This window comes from Alligator mississippiensis, chromosome 1, assembly GCF_030867095.1.
Source record: "Alligator mississippiensis isolate rAllMis1 chromosome 1, rAllMis1, whole genome shotgun sequence".
NCBI classification, from domain to species: Eukaryota; Metazoa; Chordata; order Crocodylia; family Alligatoridae; genus Alligator; species Alligator mississippiensis.
Genome location: NC_081824.1, coordinates 222,466,651 through 222,484,099, shown reverse-complemented (window position 1 = coordinate 222,484,099; position 17,449 = coordinate 222,466,651).

Genomic DNA, 17,449 nt, shown 5'->3' with positions numbered 1-17,449 from the left:
AACCAGATCTTTGGTTTTCTGCCTGCAGTAATAAAGACTCTTGCAAACATACAATGTTGTTGGTGAACTGTCACTACAAAGCCAAGAGATAGCTATCTTCATACCTTAATCCCTCACGTGGTTGTGGGTTCAGATAAGATTTTTGCTACTAAATGCTTATTGCATTAATTATATCAACATTTATCATTGTATTGCCTATATTACAAGACTGATAAGAAAAACATTCCCTTACATGATTCATTAAGGGCATCACCACAGCATTACTGATGATCCTGGGCCTAATGGAAAGCCTAATTAAAAATAACAATGGCACACTTACAAAACACATGTGGTTTCTATGTTTGCACACCTATACATGTTTATAAGTATATAGAACTGAGAAATCTTGGAGGACTTCTTTACTATTTCAAGAATACTACAGTTCTACTGGTACTTTTCCCTTTGCCTTTTAGGATAGAATGACAATGGGACCATTGCTCAGATATCTTTGTGCAACCTTACCTGCACAGGCAAACATGCTGCCATTCTTACTTTTGCAGTCATGCTTTTTCTTTGCCAGTAACCTCACCCATAATTCTATGGGTACCATTAATTGCAAGCAGAGATACTAGTATTTATGGCTGGGATTTTCAAAGGAGCCTAAGGAATTTAAGAACCCAAAGTCCATTGGCTTAAAAATTCCATCCTAGATGTTTAAGGCACTATTTATGCCCACTAACCAGGTGGTGTGGTTAAGGCGTTAGGATTCTTAATCCCTGTACATTTTGTATGGCATAAAAGCATGTGCAGAAGCAGAGGCTAATGACAACATTCTGCTGCAATTGGGAATCCATTGCCAAGTAATTAAATGCTGGAGGCTCCAAGTGGGAGAGGAACCATGGAAAAAACACAGGTCATACCCTGTTCACACTCCCTTTCAGCATCCACTCTTTGCCCCTGTATGGCACAGGATGGACAAGATGGACCTGTGATCTGACCCAATAAATAGCAGTACTTATGTTCTTATCAATAAGTGGGTGATACCAGTGAAAACCAAGACCTATCTTATTTTTCTTTTTTATTTTTTTAAAGCATGATTTAAAAAGGCTTCAGGTAAAGTAACAGAGCTGTTTGTACTCATTGAGATGGTCAGTATCCCTAGCCCTCTTGAGGCTTTCCTACCAAAACATGCCTTTACATATGGATGTGCATAAAATGCTACCTTAATGGAAACACAGAACAGATGATCTCTTTTGCAACTGGTGAGAGCTCACTGTGCTGGGGACTGACTGCTGTCTAAAAATCCATGCCACTTCTCAGGTGGTACTTGAGCGACACCTCAATCCATATTTAGGCAGCCATGTTTGACAAAGTTAGTCATAATTCATAATGCCTTTAAATTAAGCATGGGTTTAAATACCTTGTTGTGTCAAGGCCTAAGGAAGTAATTTTCTCCCAGTTCTGAGGTGATGGAACTTTTCTGAGGAGGTCAGTTCATCTCCAGCCATTGTCCTCTTATCCCCAGAATGTGTATGAGATTATTTTTTGCCCTTAAATAACCCTAAAAGTAAGCAGAATTAAGATGTATGAGTCTTACTTCCTTTACATTATCCTGCCTAAATATTTATCCTTATTCCAGAAAGATTTTGCCTTCTTGCATCTCTGTCTTTTTAATTTTTTTCTTTTTTTACAAAAAGCCTTGATGTAGTTTTATTTTCTTTCTTTCTTGACACGCAAATTCGTGAAATTCTTTCTTTCTTTCTTTCTTTCTTTCTTTCTTTCTTTCTTTCTTTCTTACTAAGTTTGGAAAGCCACAATTTTACAGTTCCCCCTGCTTGTTCAGAAATAGTAGCATTCATATTTGGCATTTCGAGAAGGATTATGCTGAAGTCCAAATTTACTTCTATTAAATTAAACCTAATTGAAAAAAGGCAAAGGCATTTATTAGGTAGCTATCCAAATGGTATTAAATTTAACATTTTTATTTAAAAGAGGAAAGAAAATAGCATGGACTAAAGAAATGTAAGTGGAAGAAAAGCTATCAAAATGTATGAAGGGAGGGACTCCTGTTGTTGAACACTCACCAAAAACCCACAAACATTTATAGTAATAAACAAAATATACCTTGTTGGCCATTTTCTGTGCTCTTTGCTCTTGGGTATATGTTTATGGTCTGAAATGGAGCTTGCTTTTTGTCTCTGAGATGCTGCTTTTATTTGATTCTGGACTGAAGTTGTAAAACTTTTGGTGCAAAAACTATTGTGATATCACAGAGTTAGCATTAACTTCATCACAGGGCGAAGTGAATAGATAGGATGGTGTATAAGGAACAAAAACTTCTGTTTAAACTAAAGGAAAAAGAATTTGGGAAATTGTTTTGTTTTACAATAGTGCCGAGAGCTGTAAGTGCAATCTCAGCCCTGTTGTGTAGGCATGGTACAAACCCATGGTGTGAGAAAGACAGACACTACAAGGGAGAAAGAAAGCATTAGTGTCTCTGTTAGAAATAGAGAACTGAAGTACAGGGAGAGTAAGCTACTTCTTGAAGGTCACACAGGAAGTTTGTGGTGTGGCTACAAAAATGAACCTTGCTGTTCTTGGTTTGTGTGGATGGTGAAGTTGTTTGGTGTATGAGTGGTCTGTTTCGAGTTTTTGTGCTGTTGTTACTGCTACCCATTTGTTTCCCTGTTGTTAGAGAAAGAATGACCACAGGCTTGGCTTGGTGGTAAAGGCTTGGCCAGGTTTATTACCTACAAAGCACCTACTTGCTAACATGCATGGCAAATGGTGACAAGGTGTTAGCCCGGGATGCTTGTAGCAAGGTAGTAGCATGAGTTGCATATAGTGTCCTCTAGGTCCATTGCAACCGATTACAGTTCAATAGACTGGGACAAGGAACTACCACATTGGGTCTCTGGTCCATGACTGGGCATCCTAGGTGATACAGGGCAAATAAACCAGTAATCTGTCATATACTGGTTCTTGCTAAGTGGAAGCTAGAGCATATTGGAGGCTGTTTTAAGTTACACCAGCTAACCACTGCCCAGTGTATCCATTAACAGGTACTGGTTGCCAGGGTATAGAGACAGACCAGCTGTGCTTCCTGTGCTGGGGCCTGGCAAAGGACTCTCCTTGCAGATTCTACGGCTTTGCATGGAAAAGATTTCAGGGCCCAGATTCATCAGCCTACAGATTCTTTGCCCAGAAGCATATGGCAGGATCTAGACGATATCTGAGGTTACGCTTTATCTACAGGGTGATCAACTCCACATTGTACAAAGTAGTGAGTATACTCTTTGCTACCAATGTAATTGATAAAGTATAACAAATGAGAAAGAGAGTTGGAAAAGCTTTAAAGTTTTGGGTAGATTCAGTAAGCAAAAGTCAAAACATCAGACGGGATTCAGAGAAGTGGTCAAAATTCAGTTACTTGGAGAAGAACTAGAGCGGGATCAAAGATGCCTGGTATTGCTGAAATTTCCAAAGTTTTTTATTTTCTTATAATTGATCAAAACAATTTTGTTTATATTAGACATTTTTTGGAACTGCTTACTTAAACATGAGCATTTTAACCAGAGAACTCTAAACTTTATGTATCCAATGGTTTTTTTTGTGTATTTTGGACCATTCGATACCATCTTTATTAATTATGCTGAACAGATAGGCTTGTTAGGGGACTGTAAAGCCTAGTTTTACATATGCACATTTTAGTGTAGTCTTTGTGTAAACTAGGGTTACCATACATCCAGGTTTCCCAAACATGTCCCCTTTTTGGGTCCTCCCATCTCCATCCAGGTGGTTTTTTAAAAATATCAACAAACGTCTGGGATTTTGTTCTGCCTCCACTCCACATCGAAGTTTTTCCCAGCACTTCCCAGCTTGCCCTAGCAGAGCTGCTTGGGGCTGGGGGAGGCTGGGCCATCACATGGGTATGATTGGAAGCCCAGCAGCTGCAGGCTTGTAAGTCTATGGTGGCAGGGTTTGGGGGGCCAGGACTTGGGGATGGTCTGGGGTGTGTATGTGTCTGTGCGGTGTGTGAGGGGGGTGGGTTTCTGCTGAAGCCAGGGCTTCAGCAAGGTGGGCAGGCAGAGGAGGTGCCTGCCTCTCCAGCAGGGGAAGAGGGTGGGAGGTTTCTTTGGGGGCAGCAGGGAGCTACATGGGCAGCAGGGCTGGGGCAGAGGGCTGTAGGTCATGAGTGAGGGGCACTGGCAGGGTGGGGGACAGAAGGGCTGTGGGTCTAAGTGAGGGACACAGGCAAGGCTGGGGGTGGCAAGGGGCTGTGGGTCAAGAGTGAGGGGCACTGGTAGGGCTGGGGGGGGGGGGGTTGGCTTAGGAGTGAGGGACACCAGGGGGGTGGAGGACTAGGGTTAGGAGTGCAGGACACAGGCAGGACCAGGGAGCTGCAGGTTGGGAGTGAGGGGCACCAGCATGGTCTGGGGGGCAGGGGACTATGGGTCAGGAGTGAGGGGCAGCAGCAGGGCTGGGCTGGGGCTGTGGCTTGGGAGTGATGGGCAGGGGCAGGGTACAGGCATATCACTGTCCTCCCCCCCATCATATAATCCGCTCCCTCCCCCCTGACAGGTGTCCTCTTTTTCTGAAACTGGTAATATGGTAACCCTATGTAAACAGAGCATGCATTTTGCTTTCGTTCATGCTTTAGCAGTGCATTTCTGTGAGCTGTAAATCCACTGATCAATGCTTGCCTTAATTAACACTTCAGTGAGGCCTACAAACCCAAATAATAGGAAAGCCCTGCTCACTTTCTTAATAACTGTTAGACTACTTTTGCTCTCCTGGGTCTTAAACATGGAATAAGAAGCCTAATTTGTTCAAACTCTTGGCAAGGCTGTCTTAAAAAATGAGAAATTATGCAATAAGTTGAACCAGCTTTGTCATTCTTTTTCAAATTTTAGAATTTAACTATCCTCTAGGAAAGTTTGCTGTAGGAAGCTGTATGGTCTCAGAAAGTGAGGAATTCAGGCCACAAAGCACATCTAAGGATAATTATTGCTCCTATTGAAATGAATGGCAAAATTCTTATAACTTCCCTTGGGGCCAGGATTTTGTTAGTCATTTTATAGATCAGCATCAATACCTTTAATTGCTCTCAGACACAAAGAAGGAGCCCATAGTCATGGGATGGCATTGATTGGTCTCTGGGCAGACTTGTTTAAGCCACGTGTGCCTTTTGACTACCAAACTGATTACTGCAATGTGCTTCTTGAAAACCATTCACAAGCTTTAGCTGCCATGGTGTCATGGGCCCCTTGCTTTTTCAGACTGGTAATAGGGAATGTATTACTGCAATGAAGCATAAACTGCCTTTGCTTCATATTCATTTCTGAGAAGAATTAAAGAATTTGTTGCTATTGATTTTAAGAGCTAGATATGACTTAACTCCAAACTACCCAAGATTTGGTTCAGTTTTTTGCTGAAGTCAACAAGGCTGCATTGGTTTTGACTAGATTGCCCATTCAGTCATGCAAAATCTCTGGACTTTCCAAGAGTACCACAAAGTGTTTAGCAACCTACATCCACTGATCTGAACTTCTATTCACTTCCATGAGAATTGGGTGGCTAAATGTCAGCAACAGTCAAGCTACAGGGGTTAAATCCATTTAGCTTTTGTTCGTTAGTCTGTGGGTTAAAAAAAAAAAGGCTCATGTATTTTACATTTTTTAACTGATAAGTCTGGCCAGCAATCAAGAGTAAATCATGGTATCGGTGCACACCCACAATGTAGCCTGATATTTTTTTACATTATAAAGTGGCATAAGTGAGTCATGAGAGTTGAATTTAGAGGTGTTTAATTACCTTTGTTCATTGGTTACTGAAAACCCTTTTCCTTCACTGAACTTCCATAGGGAAGTAAACTACCGTGCTTTTTAATAGTGTGGTTTCAAAGAAATTTTCAACTTTATTTCATTAAGGTTCACAGATTCAAACCTGGGATATTTCTATTACAGAAATTGTTATATTGTCCTAGGGTATGAACCAATCTTTACTGCTTTAGCTTTCATTATGCCGTAACAGACTTATATAACACATGGCAGCAAAATAAAGCAAACACAGCAAAAATACAATAAAAGAAACACAAGAGTTAAGGGTAAATTATATATTCATTAGTCAGGCAAAAATTCGTCTGAAGACTTTTACTATAATAAATTGCTGTAAGTGGCAGAGGCATGCAAGTGCTGGAATTTGTACTGTTTTATTTAATAAAATAAAACATATGGAGAATAATGTTATTGTATTAAATCTGAATTCTCTATGGAACATCATTATTAAAAGTATGGTAGTTTAATTCCCCATGAAATACCAGGCAGTGAAAAAATGTTACAGTGACAAATGAGAAAAAAATTAATGAAAAACAATTTGATGCTCTCTTAGCAATCGGTGGACATATTTTTCAGTTGCATGTGCAAGTGAGTTTTAGTTCAGGGAAGGAGAGGTCACGATTCTTTTATCTCTGCTTCCTGAGACTATCTGATGGTTAAGAAATGAACGTTAAACCCTCATGCTCAAATATTTGCTAAGGAGCAAACCAAGCTGTGTTCCTGATTTTAATATTCCACATCAACAATTCACACCGTATTGGTCAGTTATGTAAACCAGGGCTCAACAGGATTTCACAAGGGATGGGATAATTATTTGGTTGTCAGGACTATCCAGATTATTGCTTCTAATGACAAAAATTTTGGAAGGAATATTAGACTTTATTTTTTGGGGGTTCAGACAATATGTAACAACAAGGGACCAAGATGAGATGTCTGCAAGAGGCAGATTATTCCACATCTGCCTACAGCAGAGCCCTTACCACTTCCTCTGTAGCATCTGGTTCTGGCCACTGTCAGAGACAGGATACCGGACTAGACGGGTCATGGGTCTGATCCAGCTTGGCAGTTCCTATGTTCCTAAATCATCCAGCCAGGAAACAGACACCATCCCAGGTAATTTACAAAAGTGACCAGCTTTTGGATTTGAAGTTTAAATGCTGGATATTATGCAAAGGACTGCTCATATAGATATATTCATACAGTTAAATTGGAGGGGGGGGCAGAACCTCATGCGAAAGATGGATAGGGAATTTCAAATATTCTTTTGAGAATCTGAACAGCAAAAGGAGAAAAATTAAACTAGTAAATATGCTACAAGTTATTTGCTTAGCTATACTTTTCTTGTAGCAACGATTTTTTCTTTTCCATACAGAATTACCATTTACTATGTAATTTACAGGGCCTGGTAATGTTCATTGTCAGTTATAAGAGATGTGACAACTCTAGCAGTCACCTAGCAGCGTTAGAGGCAGGAAAAACAAAATGAAGCTGCATTTTCCAAACTGTTTAGGATTAAACATGTGTGACTGTGTGAAGGATTTGTCGAGAACCCCAAGCACACATGATATCAGAGTGCATTTCATTTGTGTTGCCTCATAGGAAGCTTGGGAGGGATATTTCTCACATCAGAAGTCAGGGCTGGTTATGTTCATGTAGCCTTGCAACCAGCCCTGTTTCTACAGAGTCTTTGGTGGGTGCTAGATTTCTATGTTACCTAAGTAGAGATTTGGGGACACATCTAAACATAAGAGACCATATGGTTTTCATGGGTTGGAGGTAGAAGATCTATCTGATCCCACTCAGCTAGAGAATGGAAAGACTTCTTTTGAGCTTAGAAAATTCCCCTCCCTATATTCTGTAGTGCAGGGCTTGCAATATTTCCTAGTAATTGTGCATTGGGAAGGTAACTTAGGATCTCAGTAGTGCAATTGCTAGGAAATCTAGTTACGGGGAAGCTGGCAGCAGAAGATAGAAAGACCTTATCCTTAATTCTTGTTTCCATTTAGAAGAAACAGATGAACACAGAAGTCTCTAAACCTTTAAGCTATCCTGAAGACCTGGAGCCATATGTGCCAGTACTTAAAAAGAATAAAAGTTGTGGCAGGCTGAGGAAGGGCAATAAGATGGGGAATGTCGTCAGGAGAGCAAATTCTGGAAGGGTATTTCTCTTCTGTTCATCCATGTGGGTAGCTATGCTGATGGAGACAGCCCATGCAGACAGGGTGCTGTAGGACCTTGTTCACAGGGGTCACTTGAGCAGCAACCTATCTATTCTATACTATGCCTTTTGCCCTGCAGTCTTAGCATCTCAATCTGCAGGGTTGGTTCCGGTGCAGTAGCTGGTGACAGAGAGCTACTAGTTATAGCTCTCTGCAGATCCCATATGTGATGCTGTAAGAACACCATTTACATTCATTTGCCCTTTGCTGAACTGAAAGAAAGAAACCCATTCCCAGCCTCTCTTTTTTTCTACCTCTGATGTAAGTTTATCTTTGTTCATCCTGGGGAGATTGGGCTCCACCCAGAGGTTTGGCTGAGGGCCAGCGTTAGAAAGGAGTTGTAGAATAAACCTTAAGAGCATTCTTGATGTGTTTATTTCCCTTCAGAGAGCTGGAGAAAGAGGAGGGTCTGTTGGCACCCAAAATTTCATGTTCTGGCATGTTACCAGGCCCACGGGTCACCTCGTAGGGTGGCCATCCTAGTGGACATTCTGGTTTTCTGCTACTCTGTCCTCTGCCCTCTATTGATATGAAACCTGATGCCTTTATGTCCTCTATTTTTCTCTTCAAGAAAAAGATAGAGGACATAAAGGCATCCAGTTTTGTATCAATAGAGGACAGAAGACAACTGGACTGTCTTCTAGGATGGCCACCCTAGTCACCTGGCAGGTCAGTGGCATCATTTCACACAATAAGGGGAAACACAGGGGTAAGGAAGGAAGTCAGGAAGGTCTTTATACCAGTTAGGAAGAAAAGTTACTAGAAAATACCTGCAGCAAGTAGGGACTGGAGAAATAACAAGAGACTCAGCAGGTCCTTTCAGGAAGGTTGCTTACAGGTTCTTTGAATGACTGAGGTGACCTTAACTGCTACTGGGTACTTCATTTAATGTTGCAGTTGGTGAGTCAACTCATGTGCTCATAGAGCCCTTTGTTCCAGTTTTTTTCATATAGCAAAGAACATTACTTGTTTCTTCTTATATCAATGTATCTTGGCTGTGACTTGACTGTGACCATATTTCATTTTTTTTCTTTAAAAATGAACAGTTCCATGACTATGAAAAAGACGTTCCATCAGATTTCAACATACCTGTTCTTAAAACTCAAAACTGGAGTCCCGTCCTGCTCATGAAAAGAAAGGTGTTATGGTTAATGGACTGGGCTGGAAACAGGCATGATGGCAGATTCTCAGGTATGATGTAGATTGCTTGCATAGCCTTGGACAAGTAGGTCATGGTCTAGTTCTGATCTCATTTACACTAGAGGAAATCAGGAGTAATGCAGTTAGTAGAGTTAAGCTCTTGTGGGAACACAGCCAGGCCCATTAATTTATTGCCTCCATTTTCCATCCGATAATGCTTTTCTGCCTCCCAAGGCTTTTTCTATTTTTTTTTTAGAAGAAGAAATGCATTGATGCTTGTGGAATGTCTAAATGCTCCTGAACAAAGCTTGTAATAACTATCACCCTTTTTTAATAGAGTTACTTTCCTACCTTAGGCAACAAGAGCCTCCTTGGTTGTTTTATCTGCACTTAATCATAACTTTTCTGGATGAAAAAATGACTTCCTATATATGTTTAGCTGTTCATTTTTGCCCTTTCATTGGTTCCATCCAGTATATTACATTTGGAGTTATTAAACTGTTTTTTTGTTTAGCAAAAGGTATGCTCAGACCAACGCCCTTAGCTCCACAAAGACACCATCCCAAATTAATTCTACATGTTGCAGCTGTATGCACTTGCTGAAGAAGTGAGTAATATTTTGACATCTAATATGAAGTGAGTTATCTTCTAAAAATGCTTCCCTGCCCCTGGTATATCTAGGGCAAATGGGAGATTGCTTAGGGTGCATAATGAAATGCTGGTACTAGGAAAAATGGAAAATTGTGCAGACGTATCAGAATCTTGAGTTCACAAGACATAAACAAATGGCTAATAATGGTAAGGTTGAGGCACAATCTGATGAAAACGAGGAAAGAATGCCTTCCTCTTTGTTTATTCTAAGCTCCCTATCACCCCAGAAGTCTAAAGTTAATCCTGTAGATGCATAGTTGGGGACCTACAATAAATGGTCAGACATTCAGAAATGATAAACACTTATCAACTTTTACTAACTTCAACGACAGCTTGTTTGTGTTCTGCATTTCTGATTTTGTAGCTATTAAGTCTGCAGGGCATGTTGTTGGCCCTCATTTCCACCTGCTAAATCACACTGAAGTTTCCTAAGATTACATATACTTTTCTATGCAAGCGATTATGGAATTACAATGGAGTTAGGGGTGGCATGTGACTGTGAGGAAGCATTCCATGGGATGGTAGATTGCAGAGTACTCATTGAAAAAAGGTTTGAGAATCCCTATTTCTGATTATAATTGAGGCTTGATAATCTATGAATACTGATTTATTTTTTCCTTCCTATTACTCTGAGGCTAGACTCATGGTCCTAAGGCAATTTGGCATATCAAAAGATATAATAGTAGTAGTAGGCATAAAATAAATCTGCAATTTTATCTCTGTAAAATATGTCAAAGCAGCAAAGAGTGCATTCATTGTGGAAGTCTTGCATAACTCATTTCTTGTGAGTAATCCAGCTTTCTCAGACTTAAGCCAATAAAACCTTTATACCACCACATGCCACCGTTTGTCTGCAGCTACTTCTATCTTTATCTGCGTGCATCAGTTTCCGGTAAGAGGCATTATTGCATGTACATGACTCAGAATCTGTGGCATTATGGTCTTTATAATAACTGTTCCCATACAGAAGAAACAGCTCATACTGTTTAAACAATGAGATACACATATGCTGGAGAACATCTGAAGTCATCGTGGAGACTGACCTTAGGGCCCCATCCAGAAAAGTGCTAGGTGCTTCTTATTAGATTTAGAGCAGCCTCAACTCCTAAGTGGTGTCAATAGAGGCTTTGGTCGTTCAGTTGTAACTTAGGTTGGACAGCAATTGAATTTGGTTCTCCCTCTCTAGGTGGATCTATACCAGAGCTTTTTGCCAGTTAACTCGAGACAAATAACACATTTATAAGCTTGTTCTCCTAATGTTTGTTCCAGGCTACACACATTTGCCTGTTTCCCTAATTGTCTAACTGGCAATCAGTTACCTCATAGGGAAAAATCCTGGTGTAGATAGACCTTAAAACTCTGGCTTGGTTGTGGATGCTGCCTTAAGTGAAAGTGCTTATACCTTCTGTCCTGAAAAAGAGCAGAATGTATAAAATACCATAGGTTACAGAAATCGCTGTCAAAGGAAACTTGTTTCCAATTGGGGACCTTGTAAGTAAGTGTCTTCCATTTTAAAGTGATTAGTTCACATTCTTCCAGAAAGAAAAATGAAAAATGGTTTCCAAAATCTTTGCTGTAATAAGGAAATTGCATTGGTGCCTTGGCATATATTTTGGATTCAGAATAACTCAAGTGAGGCAAAGTTCTGGTCACTGTTTGCTATGTGAAATTTATGATGTCTAAGTCTAAGCAAGAAACAAAGTTTGATTCAATGCAGGGTTAACAAGTTGTGGGCATTTATGGATTATATTAGCCAGGAAATAAGGGAGTCATATGCTCTAAAGAGTAAATTCTAGGTTTCTAGGTCTAGGGCTGTTCAATTCTAACCTGCAGTTGTAGGAAATGAGGCTGGTGATCTGAACCTTGCTCCTCCTGGGCAGTAATTCATGTTACTTTACTACCTCATTCAATTGCACAAGCATTTAGTTAGTGAGTTAGAATGCTGCTTGAGAAAGTGTGAGAGGGCTTGAAGTCCACAGATAGCATAAAGAGCTGAAGGGTCTGCATTGCTAATTCCTGCCTTGTAGCAGGTCTGTGCATTATGACAGGATATCACAATTCCATCATTGTCAATGCCTTAACCTTTGGAATCCTTTTTAAAGAGTTTTGAACAAACCTTGTGGAGTAATTGCAGTGCATTTGGGGGCTGACCTGAGTTTATCAGACTCTCCTATTAAAAGAAGGCATTTAAACGCATACTTAATTTCCATTGCCTTCAAATCCTGCCCTAAGTTTCACTTCTTCAGTGATCCCGACAAGAAATTAATGAGCTAACAAAGGCTAAGTAGAAGGCTGTGGGAGGAGAAGGAAGGGAAAAGAATTCCATGCAAGTTTTACTGCAGTATTTTAACTTCATTTGATGCTTATTTCCTGGACTGTAAGCCCTGAGGATCAGGGATTGCAACCCCATATGCTTATATAGTGCCCAGCATCCTCTACTGTAATAGAATAAATACGGTAAACACATAATAACTGAGAGCAGCAAATGCTGTCCCCAAGCCACCCCTTTCAAAGTCAAAAGTAAAATATGACTTTGGCTCTGTTTCAGCTAAGTGTGCCCATCAGCACTTGTTTGATATGTAGATGCTTCCCATTTTTCTTTTCTGAATATTTATGTTGTCAGAACTTGTATGGGATTTTATGTATATGGGAAGTTGAGTAATTTTTTTTCTTTTTCTCCAACTAGCTGGTCATGGAACCCATATTGCTTTATTATGGTGAAATTGAGTTAGAAGCAGTTGGACAGCTGTAATGTGTCCGGTGGAAGGTGTGAAATACTAAGCGGGGAGATATTGCTATTCACAAGTAGCTCAAAAACAGTGGGGAAATACTTCGTTTTCCTTACCGCTCATTCTTTTAAAATTTTCTAAAATTCTATTCCTTATGACAGCTGTACAAAACCAAAACAAACAAAAAGCAGTAGTGATTTTTTTTGGTAAAATGCCAATTTTGAGATTAAAAAGAAATCCAGTTTTCAATCAACTTAATTTTTGACATTTTCAGCAAATGAGAAATTAGGAAAAAAGTGAATTTGGGGAATAAAATAGTTTCATTTTGATCCTGTGGTTTTTAATCTTTTTTGAATTTTCAGTTTCAAACTAAAAACTTCAAAATGTTTAATTTGGAAAGCAGTAGTGCCAGGTTTCTTTTTACATTTAAACTGAGGCAGAACAGATGTATTTCAAAATATTGTAGCATTACTGAAGACGTATTTTCAATGCCCATTTATGCTTCTTACCCAAATTTATATTGTAAAAGGTTTGATAAAGTGGAATGTCATTATTGAGTGTGCCTGGACAATTCTTTTATGTAGACATCAGTGGTAGACCATTCCTTTCTAGGGGGTATGAAAACCTAGATAAAATGTTACTAATGCAAGTAAGCATTGGATAGGGTTCATTTTTCAGAAGTCTGTGAAAGGCTGGAATACATGTTTACTATAGGGGGTAAATTACAAATGCTACTACTCATCTGTGGTATTGCCTTGCTTAAGTTTCCTTTTAGTCAATGGAAGTACCATACATGTAGGATCTGGGGTCTGTGGGGCCAGGATCACAGTAAATCATTTCTAAATAATTTCTGTAATTATAGCACAGCAAAAGTTCATTCCAGTTGTACATTTCATTGCATCTTTTAGCTTTTGATTTCTTTTTAAAATTTGGAAAATTGTTTTGAAATTATGAAAACCCTCTTTTTGCTACCTGACTCCTTGACATACTTTCTGTCTATGCTGCCAGTTTTCAGTCTTCCTGCTGTCACACTTCTTCTCTGTTACATGACCTCTTGTTGGGGTCCCTTTTTTGCTAATGTTCAGATAGTGACTTCAGTATGTCAATGTATCGGTACAGGTTTACAAGCTCATACTGTTTTGAGGGTTAGGTACTATACCCATTTTATCCACATCCCACAGGACTGAGCAGTCTACCTTCTTCTTAGTCCAGGTACTGCATTAGTTGGCTGTATAGAAGTCCTCAAAAGCTGTAGAGCCTTACAAAAGAAGGGTGACAAAGGCATGAACTTGATTTGTAGTCAAATAGAAAGGTCAGAAGATGAAAGGTATTGAAGATATGGAAGTGGACCAGCCAAATGTGGGCCTGAATATAGAGTGGGTTCTTTTTTTGGGCAGAGGGGTGCAAGATGATGTCATCTGTAGTCCCAACATTTATTTCCAAACCAGCTCATTTTTTTCTTCTGTGCCTTCTCCATATTTGTTTCAGCTGTCTTCATTATCCTTTCTCAGCATCTTTCCAGTTTTTCTTCTGCTTCCCCTCCAGTAATAATCTCTCTGCTTTCCAAAACTGCCTTTTACTTTAGCCCATCCTATGAGAGGTGATAAAGTGACCACAGCACTTCCTGGTAGACAGCCTGAGAGACAGAATGGGACAGATCCTATGCTGCTGTAGTGCTGTCATCAATGAATCTGCCCCATTTCAGCCCCACTGAGTATGTGGCTTCAGTCTTTAACTTATTGCAGATACTAAAAGGTTAAGCTCATGTTGTTTAAATATTTTCTGAGTGGAGTAATTTCCCTATAATGTCTGCTTGTCCTGCTATAGGTTTAATATAGAACTGGTATGGAATGTCCTGTCAAAAATTACTTATTGACAGAAAATAGTTTCCAAAATATATCAATTTTCCACAGGGAAAAAAGATTTTTTTCTGATTTTGTTTTTGGCGATATGTTGCTTTGTGGGCATTGTAGTTCGAGCCTTCATTCATTCCTACATCCAACAGTGTAACTAATGAGGGGCAACAACTCTGGTTGCTGACTTGATTGGGGTGGGAAGGTGGAAAAATAACAGCCACTGCTCTAGCTACCTACGCTGCTGCTGCCAGCAGCCACCTCTGTTCAGGATGCTAAACTGCCCTGTTACACCTCTGCCTACATCTGTGATAGTTTCATAGTTGGTAGGGTCAGAAGGAACCTGAGGAGATCATCTAGTCCGACCCCCTGCCGTGGCAGGAAAGAATACTGGGGTCAAACGACCCTGACCAGATGTTCGTCCAGCCTCCTTTTAAAGACCCCCAGGGTAGGAGCCAGCACCACTTCTTTTGGGAGTTGGTTCCAGGTCCTAGCCACCCTGACTGTGAAGTAGCGCTTCCTGATGTCTAGCCTGAAACAACCCTCCGCTAGCTCGTGTCCGTTGTTTCTTGTAACTCCTGGGATTGCTCAGGGGAACAGGGACTCTCCCAATGCCTGCTGGTCCCCCTTGACTAGTTTGTAGACTGCCACTAGATCCCCTCTCAGCCTTCTCTTTTGGAGGCTGAATAGGTTCAGGTCCTTCAGCCTCTCCTCGTAGGGCCTGCCCTGCTGACCCCTGATCATGCGGGTGGCCCTCCTCTGGACCCTCTCCATATTGGCCACATCCCTCCTGAAGTGTGGTGCCCAAAACTGGATACAGTACTCCAGCTGCAGCCTGACCAGTGTTGCATAGAGGGGGAAGATCATCTCCTTGAACCTGCTTGAGATGCACCTGTGGATGCACGACAAGGTATGGTTGGCCTTCCTGACCGCATCCCCATATTGTCAGGACCAAGTTCATTGTGGCATCAATGATGACTCCAAGATCCTTTTCTGTCTCAAAACTGGCGAGAAGGGAGTTCCCCAGCCGGCAGGTGTGCTGCTGGTTCTTCCCCCCCCAGGTGCATTACCCTGTACTTGTCAGCGTTGAACCCCATCCTGTTCTCTTCGGCCCACCCCTGTAACCTGTCTAGATCTGTGTGCAGCCTGTTCCTTCCTACTAGCGTAGCCACTTACCCCCACATCTTGGTGTCATCTGTGAATTTGAACAGGCTGCTTTCTACCCCCTCACCCAAGTCACTGATGAAGATGTTGAATAGTGTGGGCCCAAGGACCAAGCCCTGGGGAACCCCACTGCCCACATCCCTCCAGGTTGAATAAGACTTGTCCACCACCACCCTCTGGGTGCGGCCCACCAGCCAGTTAGTGACCCATCTGACCGTGTAGGCATCAACACCACGGTCTCCTAGTTTCTTATTGAGAATGGGGTGAGAGACCGTGTTGAAGGCCTTCCTGAAGTCCAGAAAGACTATATCCACTGTGACACCTGCATCCAAGGACTTGGTGACCTGTTCATAGAAGGCCACCAGGTTGGTTTGACAAGACCTGCCCCTAATGAACCTGTCCCAGGGATGCCGGGGTTAGAAGGGTACTCCGGGGCCGGACCAGGGGGGAAGTAACCACTTACTTACCCCACGCAGAGGCCGGAGCAAGCAGAGACACGTGCGTGGGGAGACCGCCAGCGTGGTTTGTAAGCCGCGCTTATATCCAGCTGGGGCTGGGCGATGCCGGTGGGAGACGCCACCCGGCAGAGATAAAAGGTGGCCCCGGAAGCGGGGTCAGGAGAGAGGCAGGGGAAGCCCACAGGGAACCCCAAGAGCAGGACCCGTGCCAGCAGGGCACATGCATCTGGCCCGACGGGGTCAGCCGAAGCAGCGGCGCTACCTGCAGCAGCCGCCGGGAGAGCGGTGGTGATAGCAGCACCGGCCGCGGCAGGGAGAACCGCTGAGTTAAAGGAGCCGGGAGAGAAAGCAGCGGCTACAGCAGTGAGGACTGCGCTCTTAAAGGAGCCTCGGATAAAAAGGAAGATGACGTCGGCAGCACGACAGGAGGAGGAACTGGCTACAGCAGTAGCAGGAGTGCGGGTAGAGGAACTGGTGAGGCAACTGAGCGCGGACCCCGCGAGAGAAGTGACAGACAGGCCGGGGGGAAGCCTGCAGTGGGCTCGGCGAGGGAGAGAACGCTGGGAACAAGACTCCCAGAGAGAGGGAGCCACAAGCCCAGGGAGTAGGCACCCGGGGAAGTCGGTGGCCTTAAGCCTCCTGACAGGCCGGTAGCCAGGAGGAGCTCATCGGTCGTGGCTTAGGCACCCGGGTCAGAGCCTGGGCTAGGCGTGATATAGGAGTTGGAGTTTTAGTTTTAGTATTCGCTTTCTTTTGGGGCTAGCTCGTGGTTGTAGTGTTGCGGAGGCCTCGAGACCATATGGGCTAGGGGCAGCCGAGAAACCAGGAGGGGAGAGACCCCTAGGTAGATTCCAGCCTGGGTAGTTTGGACCCCTGGAATAAGAACCACCGGAAGATTCAGGACCGGAGACGTGGCGGGGTCGCCGGAGGAAGGCCACTAGAAGACCAGCAGCAGCAGGTGGCGATTGGCCAGGGTGTAGGGAAGGTCGGAGCCCCGTGAGTGCCCGCCGAAGGCGCGACGACCCCGGGAGGCGGCATTAATGGAGACCCCCACCACTGAGGTTACATTCAAAGTCGTGGCAGGCGAGGTTAGGGGGTCTCCCGTCACCACCCGAGGCACCTCCCGGGGCGCTCTCGTGAGCTCGTGGCCAGTGAGAACAGCCACTCGGGCTAGAGCAGCCCGAGAGCGCCTGGTCGAGTGGAGGCAGGCACAGAACCCATGCTGGTTGCCCCTGAGCATAACGTCCCCTGCTGGCCCTTCCTGGACATGTGCCAGGATAATTCTTTCGAAAAGTTTCCCCAGGACCGAGGTAAGACTCATGGGCCTATAGTTTCCTGGATCCTCCTTCCTCCCTTTTTTGAAGATGGGGACCACATTGGCCATTTTCCAGTCCTCCGGCACATCGCCCGAGCACCATG